This window comes from Canis lupus, chromosome 34 (assembly GCF_048164855.1).
Source record: "Canis lupus baileyi chromosome 34, mCanLup2.hap1, whole genome shotgun sequence".
Classification (NCBI taxonomy): domain Eukaryota; kingdom Metazoa; phylum Chordata; class Mammalia; order Carnivora; family Canidae; genus Canis; species Canis lupus.
Window position 1 is genome coordinate 13,003,158 of NC_132871.1, and position 12,441 is coordinate 13,015,598.

General features: G+C 43.5%; 1 long non-coding RNA gene across 1 annotated transcript; it reads left to right on the forward strand.

Annotated features, from left to right (window-relative positions):
• The first annotated feature begins 1,854 nt into the window (after positions 1 to 1,854).
• Positions 1,855 to 5,672, forward strand: LOC140624543 (uncharacterized). Its single transcript, XR_012024017.1, has 3 exons — positions 1,855 to 2,026; positions 4,893 to 5,011; positions 5,287 to 5,672. It is a non-coding gene; the product is annotated as an uncharacterized lncRNA (long non-coding RNA).
• The last annotated feature ends 6,769 nt before the right edge of the window (positions 5,673 to 12,441 follow it).

Here is a 12,441-nt window from a genome sequence, read left to right on the forward strand (position 1 = left end):
GTGGCTTTAGCTACGAATACGTTGCAAAAAATCGTAATTTGGATGTTAGGATGATCCTGCAGGGAGCTGATGATGGATGTGAAACAAGCCACAGGGCAGAGAATAAAGAATGCTACCTAGAAGTCAGGGCAAGAACCCTGCCACGAACGGGCAGTGGGACCTCGTCAAGTCATGTAACTTCCCTGAGACGCATTTTCCTCAACTGTAACATGAGAGCATTCGAATAATTATGTTCAAGGTCTCTTCAAGTTACAACATGCGAGCAGATGGGCCCCACTCCTTTCATACCGCTGTTCTTATTAATATGGAAACGCATTTCATTCGCAGACCTAACCTAAAAGGTATAATTTGATAGCTTGAAAACAGTCAGAAACGAATGGCTTCACCCATCAGTTTTCCTTTTCCGTAGAAGGTCTAGGATTTGCCATGTGAGAAAGGGCTGGGGAGGCCTGGAAGGGTGCCAGTTCCCCTGAAAAAGGGTGGCAATGTGGCCATGCCAAGAACTCTGTGTGTCAATCTGGACCCAATACTGTGTCTCTTGTTATTGTCTGCTCCTGCCAACGGCTGCTTTCTGCTCCAGCTGTTTGGAATCCAGACCTGGCACTCCGAGGTCTGCCTTGGCACCCTGTGTGTGTGTGTGTGTGTACGTGCGTGTGCATGTGCGCACAGGCGTGTGTGTCTGTAGACTCGGCGTGGCATGATGGAAAGAGGCAAAGACAGCAACCCTATTTCAGCCTTTAGCTTTTTTACCTGCACACTGGCAAGCCAAAATCTAAAGGGGCTTCTCCCCGTGTGACCCAGCACTGAGTCCCTCATCAACACGTTTGGTCATATTGAGGCTGCAAAAGTACTTAGTGATAACAAAGCAAGGAGTGTATAGAGGGTTCAGCGGTCTAGCGGAGCCGGTGGCTCAGCATATGTACTAGAACAAATCGCTGCGTATCCATAAAACTATATGGGCCTCTCCCACCTTCTGATTTTTTGCATTTTGTCTCCACAGAGACTGAGACAATCGTGGTTTCACCAGCCATGGCTCCATTTCGGGTTGGGAGGCATCTGGGTGTTTCTCTGGAGGGTGCTTCTGTGTATTTGGGTGCAGCTGAGAAACAGGGAAGTGGAGAAGCTGCTCGTGGATGGGGGGTAGAAGTCACTCATCGGTCAGCTCGGGTCTCGGGGCTGCTGCTGCTGCAGGCTGTTGGCAGCGCTGAGGATGACGTCTCCGGCCCATGGCTTTCCAGATGGCAGGAAACAAGAACACCTCAGGTGGACAAGAGCAAACTAGGTATGGGCAATAATATCGCCTGCAAAACTATGAGATAGGTTAGGACTTTTCCTATTTTCTTTTCATTTTCTATTTGTTCCCTTTAATTTTTTTGGTAACTCTGTATCTTGGTAGAACTCTACAAACTCTCAACTTTCAATAACTGTCCCCAAATAGACCCATCTCCTCCCCTTGTAGGACTTATATTTTAGCAGGGACGATACTACATGACCGCGGGGAAGTGTGTTAAGCTGTCTGGGAAGGGAAACCAGGGAGTTAATAAAAGAACACAGCAGGGATCCATGAGCAGAGGCTTCTCCTGGTGCTACCGGCCACTCAACCCCGCCAAGACGTCTATGTAGCATGTGGGAGATGGGTGCTACCCCCAGAGGCCTCACAGTTGGGCTGAGGAGACCAGAATAACACATAAGAAATGCAACCATGGAGGGCCAGACGTTAGTGTTGGATTTCAGAGAGGTAGGATTTGGTGTGTCAACAGGAGTCACGTGATACTAACTAACATCTGTTCCACTCGTTCTAAATTCTAAATTGTTCTAGATCCTAAACGGAACTTGTGGGGCTCTGTGATTAGCTAGAACTTGGATCATTTTATCACTTAACTTTTTATGAGTGTGTAGCTCTTCTTAACCAGCCATTAAGTTCATTCAGAAATCACGAATTTTAGAACTGTCTTATGTTCCCTCTAATATCCAGCCCATTGTTGTCTCTACAGGACCTTCATCACTGAACACTTGTGAAATAAGGGTAGGACATCATAATCTCTTCTTGTTTTTCTGAGACTAATTCTAGAGCGTAAGAAAGGGGAGAGGATGTGATCACCTCGAGAGCTTGAAGTTCTAGATTCGTCACTTGTGCTTCCGACGACCGTGCTTTCTACTAAAGCACTGTCCATTACTCAGGATCTTCCTGCACCCCATTCGGAATGGGGACGAGTGCGGCTCCTTCCTCTTGCAACACTTTCAGTAGCAGGCTATTCTCTTAAGCATTTGAGGTGATGGAGAATGACAGCAGACAGATGGGCCCATTGACAAGCGTGTCCCCTTGTGGTACTCCTGTCACAACTGAATTATTCTGTCATTTGTGCTGTCACCAAATCAGGCTGATCCAAGGAGTGGAAAGATGAACATTTCTAGTGACTCCTAATCAGAGGGAAATGCCTTGGTGACTCGTGTGCTTTCTGTGAAGGGGACTGGCTTTATCATTTTGAAGGAGTGAAGAAAGAGGACATGGTGCTACAGGATATGAATGTGACCTGCTTGCCGTGGTGACGGTGTTTTGAGTTACCTCCTGGTTGGGTTCCATTAGGTTTAGCTAATATCTCTCTCCTATATGTGTCCACCTAAATTTAAGGAGCCCAGTTTGAGAGCTTGTTAGATGCTGTGGACCTACAGGCCTCCCCAGTCTTCATATCAAGGGCCTTTCCTTCCACCTGTACCTATGACCCCACCTATCAATCTCCAATTAACTCCACATGTAGAGCAAGATTGTGCCCATGTCCAAAGTATATTCCCCTCCACATTGTTGGGTCATTCCTTAAGGAAAGTCCCTCCAGGGTTTCAGCCACTCATGAGTTCAAGGAGCCTCTGGGAGGGAAGGGCTCCATAGCTGTACTTCTGGCATCAGACTCCCCCTGTTATATAAGTCTCTGGCACTTGACTGGAAATTGTCTGTTGCAATTCCACTCCCAGAGAGTCGTGATAGCCTTGGGAAATGGGGAATGGAATGGGCTGCTTTGAAGTCAATTCCAGAAAAAGTTATTTACTAAATATATTTAGAATCACATTTTATTTTTTTAACTGGGGGAATATAGTTAGTTTGCGATTACTTGCCACTCTTTACATTTTGCTAAATTTTTTCTGAATTATCCCAATAACTTCATTGTACTCATTTATTATACGTAGACTTTCCCTTTTAAAAAAAGATTTTATTTCTTTATTCATGAGAGGCAGAGAGAGAGAGGCAGAGGCAGAGGCAGAGGGAGAAGCAGGCTCCCTGTAGGGAGCATGATCCAGGACTTGATCCCAGGACCCCAGGACCATGCCCTGAGCTGAAGGCAGATACTCAACCACTGAGCCACCCAGGCTTCCCTAGACTTTCTTTTTTATTTTCTTTTATTTTCTTTTATTTTCTTTTCTTTTATTTTATTTTAGTTTAGTTTAGTTTAGTTTTTTTCCATCATGATAAGTGTACCCTTTAATCTCCACCTCTTATTTCCCCTATCCCCCAACTCACCTCCCTTCTGGTACCACCAGTTTGTTCTCTATAGTTAAGAGTCTGTTTCTTGGTTTGTTTTTCTCTTTCTTTTTTCCTTTGCTGTTTGTTTTGTTTCTTAAATTCCACATATGAATGAAATCATACAGTATTTGTCTTTCTCTGACTGACTTCTTTCAAACTTAGCGCTATACCCTCTAGTTCCATGCATGTTGTTGCAAATGACAAGATTTCATTCTTTTCATGGTTAAGTAATATTCCATTGTATATATACATCACATCTTCTGTATCCATTCATCGGTTGATGGACACCTGGACTGCCTTTATATCTTGGCTAGTGTAGATACTGCTGCTACAAGCACAAGGGCGCAGGTATCCCTTTGAATTAGTGTTTTTGTATTTGAGGGATACTCAGTTATGCGATTTGTGGCTCATGGGGTAGTTTTATTTTTAACTTTCTGAGGAAGCTCCATACTGTTTTCCACAGTGGCTGCACCAGTTTGCGTCCCCACCAACAGTGCAGGAGGGTTCCTCTTAGGGACAGGTGTGAGGTGATATCTCACTGTGGTTTTGATTTGCATTTCCCTGATGATGAGTGATATTGAGCATCTTTTCGTGTGTCTGTTGGCCATCTGGATGTCTTCTGTGGAGAAATGTCTGTTCATGTCTTCTGCCCATTTTAAATTAGATTATTTGTTTTCTGGGTACACATAGACTTTCTATGATTTGTCAAGTGAAGTTTACAGTGTACAAAACCTGATTTGTTAATTCAATAAAGATTTAAAGTCCTACTATGGTTCAGGTGTCCAGAGATGAATAAGGCCTGATTTTGACTTTTGAGAATTCAAGTGTGGCTAAGAGGATAGTAAAAAGATTGTCCAGAGCATCTCAGCATCTATTTGCTTGATTGTGACTGAGGAGTATGTGTGGGATGGCGGGGGGAGTGTCCAGATATTAAATTTTAGGGCTTAGTCCTCCCATACTTTGAATTTGATATGTAATTATGGTTAAATACTGGAGACATAGAAACAGAAGCCACCCACATCTCACATGACCCTGTTGGCTTTGGGACATTCTCATTAATAACAGCAGTGAATTTACTATTTAGGTACTAGACACTAAGGCCATTTCTATGTGTTTTTTTCCATTACAACTGAGGCTGAAAATCAGCAGTCTTTATAAAGACCTTTTTTTTTGAATATTTTTTAAATGATTTTCACTTTTAATTTACAGAAAGATCCCCACATATTGTGGGGATTAGGGGGACAGTAACATCTATGTACCCTTCACCAGCCTCAAGAACTATCCACTGAAAGCTAATGTTTTCCCTCCCACTCCCCCTTCCCCTTCTGCCTGGAGGACCTTGAGGCAAGCCTCAGATGCACTGTTTCTTCTGCAGGTAGGTCTGTGCTCATGCTGTTGGACACTGGCAGCAGGGCCGATCCCTCTGCATTCACAGCCCTCCCACTCACTGCCTTTGGCCAGCCTACCCTCATTGCCGTGTCCCGCTTGCCCCCGGTAAGCATCTGGGCTTGCAAACTCTGAATTTCCTATTTCTTATCTCTTCCCCTTGTTCACTTTTGCAATTTCTTTCTTAACGTAAAGTTTGTGCTGCTGCCTGTAAGTATCCCAGCCCTATCGATAACTGTGTCCTAATAGTCAACCTCATAATCCAATGTTAGCTTAATCCTAATCCTTTGAGAAGTTTAAAATTTATTTTCTGGGGTCTGCTTACCTTCCTGACTGGCTAAATGGGTTCGAACGTGCTGGCTCATTTTGCATTCCCTGTACAGCTTGATGAAAACAGCTTTCAGGATCTGCCTCGAAGTGAGTGAGACCACTTTGTTAACAACGTCACCGCCTTTAGATTTGCAATCCTCTACCTGACTTTTGCAAGGCCAATAAACCAAACAGTTGATAATACTTGGAAGTGGATGACTCAATCTTAATGCTCCCACGATTGCTGCTACTACTCTTACCAAACTCCATGACAATCAGCCCCTCCTACCTTCCAGAGTGAAATCCTTTAGGAATAACAGCGTTTTGAGCGCTTGCAAGCCACAGGGACTGTCGCTATGGGTGAGCCACCTCCCCTCGAGGGAGCTGGGAAACATATATGAAAATTACACTGCAGAAATGGTGACTCAAGAACACTGCTATTTCTTTGCATGAAAATACAAATAACAAGATAACTGTAAGTAGAATATGTACCCATATAAACATATCAATAACATGATCTATTACACTGGATAATATTAATAATATTACTGTAATAATGTATTACATTTAATTAAATGTAATAATGTATTACATTTGTGACTGTGTAATTATCATGTGTGCATTTCTAATGTTTTTATAGAGTCTAGTGTTAGCGCTTTATGCGTTGATGCGCATTTTAGGAACTCCACTAGCTTGATGACTATTTCAAATTAGCCCCCGCTAGAAAGCAACTTTGATGGTGTCCAGAGTTGATAGCTGTGTTAATAATGAGTCTAGTAATGTGAGTGTGATAAAAACCAGAATTAGAGAAAAATACATATTGCATTCCTTAGATAAGCCAGAGGGACCGGCCTGTGTTAGGGGAGCACACTTAGATGGCAGCACTGTGCCCCTTCCATAGTAACGTGGTAACTTAATCAAGTATTTGTTGCTTTTATTTTTTTCCTTTAAAAATAAATTACATAACTGCTTTCCATGTGCGTCTGGCCAGGGGCTGTGGCCTGTTGGCCGAGGCCAAGTGGTACCAAGGAACAGGCAGTGACTCGATGTAGGAGTCTTTAGCAATACTCGTGAAGCAGAGACATTTTGAGATTAGAGGGAAATCTGAAGGTTTTGTGGTTTTTCCAATCTCTAACGAGGGATAAACTTTTTTTTTTTTTCCTCCTGGAATTCACTGGGAATTTGTTGTAATTCCAGAGAATACATATGTGAGATGTTTGGAGTGCCACAGATCAAAGACCCAAAACATAAGATAAAGTTGGGTTTTTTTTTTAATGTTAAATGAGGGATCTAATGTTGTAAGCGGAGGCGGGAGAGGTCAGCAGTTAAGAGTTGGGCTCTCACTCAGACCATCTGTACTTACTGTGTGATCCTGGGCAAGTCACCTAACCACTCTGGGTCTTAGCTCCCTCTGTAAAACGGGGGGTAGGGCAGATAATAGTGCTGGCAAGGGCAGCCCGGGTGGCTCAGTGGTTTGGCTCCTGCCTTTGGCCCAGGGCGTGATCCTAGAGGCCCAGGATTGAGTCCCACGTTGGGCTCCCTGTGTGAATCCTGCTTCTCTGGAAGCAGGATTCTCTGCCTGTGTCCCTACCTCTCTCTCTCTCTCTCTCTCTCTCTGTGTCTCTCATGAATGGATAAATAAAATCTTAAAAAAAAAATAGTGCTGGCAACATGGGATTACTGGGGGGAGTGGCTGAGATAAGTAAAAAACAAAAGATATTATATTTTGTTGGCACGAAATCAGTGCTCCAAAATTATTAACGAGACCAGCTCTCTTTTGCCCACTCCACACTGCCTCATTTGGTTGTGATAGCTGACATCGAAAAACACAGCCGATGTGTCAAGGAGGATGATAAAGAGTAAGTCTCTCTCTCTCTCTCTCTTTCTCTCTCTCTTTTTTTTTCTCTCAGTTCCTTTCCCTTCCCTCCTCTCCACCCCTCATCTCTTGCCAATTATCAATTCCTTGTGAAACTAGACGGTGCAGGATATTTCAATAATGCGGCCTCAATGGCAGCAGGGCCTGCGGAGGGTCCACAGCCTGTCCGGTTCTTGGGCTGCACAAGACAATCCAAGAGGGACCTCGGGCCCTGGAGCCAGCAGATGGGAGGGGGCTTCCTGGTCCAGTGTCCCCTAGCTGGCACCTCTTTCCGGGCTCAGTGGCTAGCTGCCTAAGTCTGAATCTGGTCTCTAGGACACTTGCCTGTGCCTGGAGGTGGGGCATGTGGGGGGGTAAGGACGAGTGTGTTTACTCTACTTTAGATTTCTCTTTAAAGCATAAGCACATTCCATTGCTCTGTACTAATGCTTTTGATTGTGTGAGTACGTGTTGAAGACAAGTACCTAATTATTTCCTTAAAAAAAAAAAAAGAAAAGAAAACCTAAAACCTTCTCTTGCCTGATTTAACCATTTAAGGTGCCTGAGACCGGCTTTCGTTTGCATGCAAATAAAATAGAAGGCCTGCCTTAGTGTGTCTTACCTAGTGTGCTTGCTTGACTTCAGAGGCCTAGAGATGGGTCAGCTGCCTTCCTAACCTTGGCGTGGCTCTTCGGTGTTTTATCTCTTGTATTTTAAAATGTAATTACGGTAGAGGATTTTTTCTTTTTTTAATCGCAGAATCTAAACTGAAAGTCTAAATCCAAACATGATTTTGTCTAGTTGCCTATGTTAAAGATTATGCCCTTGCAGTACCTAACACTGAATCCATATGCTGTGTTTTGTTTGCTGCATGTGAACAGCTGGGCTTCTGAAGACTGCTCTGTGGAGTTAGGGCTCCAGCCACAGCACCTGGACATGTGCTGGGGACACCTCGGCTGTCCACTGCTCTTGATATATGACGTATATGGCTTATATTCTGGGGGCAAACAGCTATTCTGTAGCGTGGCACAAGCGTACACTGTATCATCCATTCTCTAATCTATATAATAAAAAATCTATCTTGGGTTTAAGTTGAATCTTTTTCTAATTATACCATTCAGATGTGAGTTCTTAACATTTTAGAGGTATTTTGATTTTGGAAATATTCTTGATTCAGGATTGGTCAGATTTTGGATATGCCTGGGAAGTGGTTTTAAGTTAGAAAGTCTATAAGGCACCATAAAGAGGATCTTAGGGCACATCCTATCTTAGGTCTAAAATAAGTTGGGACCTTAAGAAGAGAGTTAATTGGTTAAAAGAAAATTGGGCCCCTGGTATTCAAGAAATTGAATAATCTGCAAGTTTCTTTTCCAAATAGGGGCAGTTAGACTTTAAGAACATTTAGTTCATGGGCTGACAGACATTCACATCACATCTTTCTTCTAAAAAGTTAAGATATGAGTTGAGAACTTTAAATGAACACAACCAAAACCACACAATTTAAAAAAAAAGAGGTCATGATCTTGGAGTCCTGGGATCTAGCCTGGCTCAGCACAGAGCCTGCTTCTCCCTCTGTCTCTCCCCTCTGCTCATGCTCTCTCTCTCAAGTAAATACATAAAATCTTTTAAAAAAAAATTTAAAAGAGAGAAAGATAAAAGTGATCACAAGTAAACATGGGGGGGGGGGAGAACTCTAGCAAAAAGACAGCAGATACTCAGGCCCCAGAAGAAAGAATCCTACAAACCAAGCGACGCCGCTGTAGGGTATCCTATATCCTAGGAGTAGGAAGCTTCTCCATGGACCTTTTCTCTGTGTGTAATAATTTTTTATAACCAACCCCCTTTTTTCCTTCTTAGCATTTTGTTGAGAAGGGGTAGGAGGAGGAGAATACTTTAGGTTAGTAAGTGAAGAATCCATAAGTTCTAAATGTTCCAACGCACCACAGGGTTTCCCAGCCCTGACAGGCCTTGCGCCTCCCATCCAAAACATTTTAACACTTTTACTGCCCAGAAATGACATCTGCGGGTAGTATAAACTACTCACGCACAATATATTTACTGCCCAATTTTAATGTAAAAGAGAAATGAAAGTTATTTAAAACAAAATATTCTTGATTTTAATGTATAAATGCTGGTGTGCAACTGCATGCAAATCCAGATGGAGTCACCATGCCTGTGACAGCTAGAGGGGCAGGCTGGCTCTGGAGGGCTGTGTTGGCCTCTCAGATACCTGGAGCCGAGCATCACCATCATGACATTGACATGCAGCAACAGTGACAACTCTCGCTGAGTCTCAAACAAAAACAAGGGATAATCGCTCCTTAAGCAACAGGAAAATTCAGAGCATAATAAAATCATGCAAAATGCAAAAGTATCTTCTATTTCTATGTAAAATGGAAGAAGATTCTAGGCTAAAAAATACAATGTTGTTCATGTACATGAATGTGCAGGGGGTCGTTTGGAAGTCATGAAGGCTACGAATGGGAGGAGGAATTTTTTTTAATAATTTTATTTATTTATTCATGAGAGACAGAGAGAGAGGCAGAGACACAGGCAGAGGGAGAAGCAGGCTCCCTGTGGGGAGCTCATGAAGGGCTCTGATCCCGAGAGTCCAGGATCATGACCTGAGCTGAAGGCAGATGCTCAACCACTGAGCCACCCAGGCCTCCCAGATGGATGATTCTTTGCTGTTTGGGATTCCTGTGCATCGCAGGATGCTACATCCTTGGCCCTGCTCCCTAACTGTATGGAGTACCTTCTCTTGTAGTTATTTTGAGAGTCAAAAGCACCCCTAAAGAATTTCAAAACATCTCCTATGGGGCAATTCCAGACACCATGAGAATGGCTCCAGATACTCTTACATGTGCAGAGAAGAGCCAGGAGATGGGGAGGGGAGAAGACACAGCAGGAAAGAGAAAAAGAAGAGTATGAAAGCCACCCCAAGCCAGTGGGGCCCTGGAGATTGGCAGCCGAGGAGCCCCCACAGAAGCGGGGTTGATACGGTCAAGTCAGGGAAGCCCGCCTGGGAGGGGTGCACCCCACCCTCATCTTTCCTGTGCCCCACAGGGGGCACTTGCTACTTCTGCACCTGTTCTCTGTCCATCAGGCAGCTGGTTGTGGTTACAGGTACCCCCCTGTTCTTCCAAAGTTCCAGTTAGGCCACCTGGCTTTTACAAAAGACTGACATTAGTACCTGTTTTTGCTAACCAAAAGAATTCTGGAAAGGAATTCTGCTTTTAGAAGAAAAGTGAAAACAACGTTGATTTGGGGGAGCCACCATGGAAGCAACAGGCACCTGGGCAGCGCTAGCAGCCCCAGCCTGCTCCTTCCTGGGGACCACACTCAGCCCCCAGCTGCTGCACCTTTGAACTGTGTCTGAGAGCCTCTTTGCTTTATCTCAATTTATTTGGTGCATCCCTTAGCAAGATGTATCCTTGGGTATCAGGAAAGCCTAAGAGGTTATTTTGGGTTTGGGAACATTCACATTTTTCCTTATAAAATAATGATCACGGCTTCTTCCCTTTAGCACCATCTGGCTTACAGAGCTTTCATAGGAGCGTCCTATTTTCAGGGAGCAGGGGAGGCCTGTGTTGGATAAATTTTGGCAGGACACCTTCTCATCCAGCACCTTCTCTTGAAGTTTTCAACAAAAGGATTACTCACAGGGGTAGCATGACGCCAGGTGACTCTCACGGTAAGCTCCTCCTAAGACTGGCTTTCTCTTCTCAGACTAACATGAATGAAGAACACCGAAGCTCTTTCTTTGAAAGAGGAGTAGGATTTTTCCCAACCTGGACGTCCAGTCACCTTGCCTCACTTGCTGCCTGCACGGCAGGCGGAAGATTCCCCAAGTCTTCCCAAGGCGGCTGGTAGACAGCGTTTTCACATGAAATGTGTCCTCTTCCTCCCCTGACTGGATTTCTAGGTGCTCTTGCTCACAGTTTGAGACTCAAAACAGTTGTTGGAGTTTTTTTCCATTCCCACACCCCACCCCACCTCCCACAGTCAAACCAGTCAGGAAGCTGGAAATGAGCCACTGAAAGCAAGGATAGTCAGTGTTGTTTGGAGTTGGTGCCCTTTCTTCCTTCCTCCCCTTTCTGTGACCGCCAGAGCCTGCGTCTCTACCAGCTGCCAGGCAGGAGCCCTTAGCTTTGGAGCAACCTCTACAAGACCACAAGATGTGAAAATGGCCCATGTAATCAGCACACGTTGAATGGTTGCAAAAGACAAGCAGGTATTACTTCTACACAGGAGGGGCCTGAGGTTACTGATGTAGCCCAGACGGGTTTTCCCACAATGAGTCTCCATTGCTGAGGGCTGGAAGTGGCTGACGTTCCTACTTGGCTCTTGACTCTCTCTAGACTGTGTTTCCTTAGCAGAGTCAAGGTCCAAAACCACCAAGCCCACACTTTTTCTCATTTGTGACCAGTCTCTCGTACCGCTAAGTCATGTAATAAATCTTCCCATGTTTGAAAGGCCTATTCTTGAAAAGAAAATCATGTCCTGCTATCACAAGAATTATTTTGACTCCATCAGGTGACCCTTTCTTAAGAGAATGCAGCGACTGGGCGTTTTTACTCAAAGACTGGATCGTGTGAGCCCAGCTGGAGAGAAGAATTTTTGCTTAGGGGTGATAGGAATTTTTTTCAGAATAATTAGAGCTTTCTAGTTGACACTTAAGTTTCTGGAATGTTATCTTTCTCCCTCAGTACAAGAGTAGAAATAGTGTCTCATATTTTGTTCCTTTAAAAATAGAAGTGGAAGAAGGATCCAGTATCATTTGTCAGTACTTCTTTTTCTCTTCCTAAATGATTCATTTCTCCAGCCTCGTATTACTTGAAGTGCCAAGCTAGGGGTAGGGCATTGCAAAATAGCAAATGGGTATACATCATTCTTCTAAAAACATATAGTATAAAATTTACTACTTCTGGGTACCACATGTGAAAATGTAGGCTCCTTTATGTAGCCTTCCAGGCAGACATGAAGCTTTTCTTTCTCCTACATTTTGATGCCTAACTGGAAGCGTTTACTTATTTTATTTTTAAATTGCATCTTTAGTTCATAAGTTTACTAATGAGATAATTAGCCATCCTATTATTTTGAGTACTTTTGATTACAATCTCTAAATCTTTCTAGAAGAGGTTTACTTATCCTCTTTCATCTTGAAAGTCTGCTTACCCTCCATCAAGTATGTTGTTTGGAAATCCATGGTATTTGCCACAAGGAAACAAGAGAACATCTTTGGTAATACTTTTCTTATAGCTATTGGTTATGTTTTCAGCATCACAACAGGAAAAGAAGGCAAAAAGAAAAAAGCTTCACACATTTTATTCCTTTTTTATTTCAGACATTTTATTCTTTAAAAATTAACCCA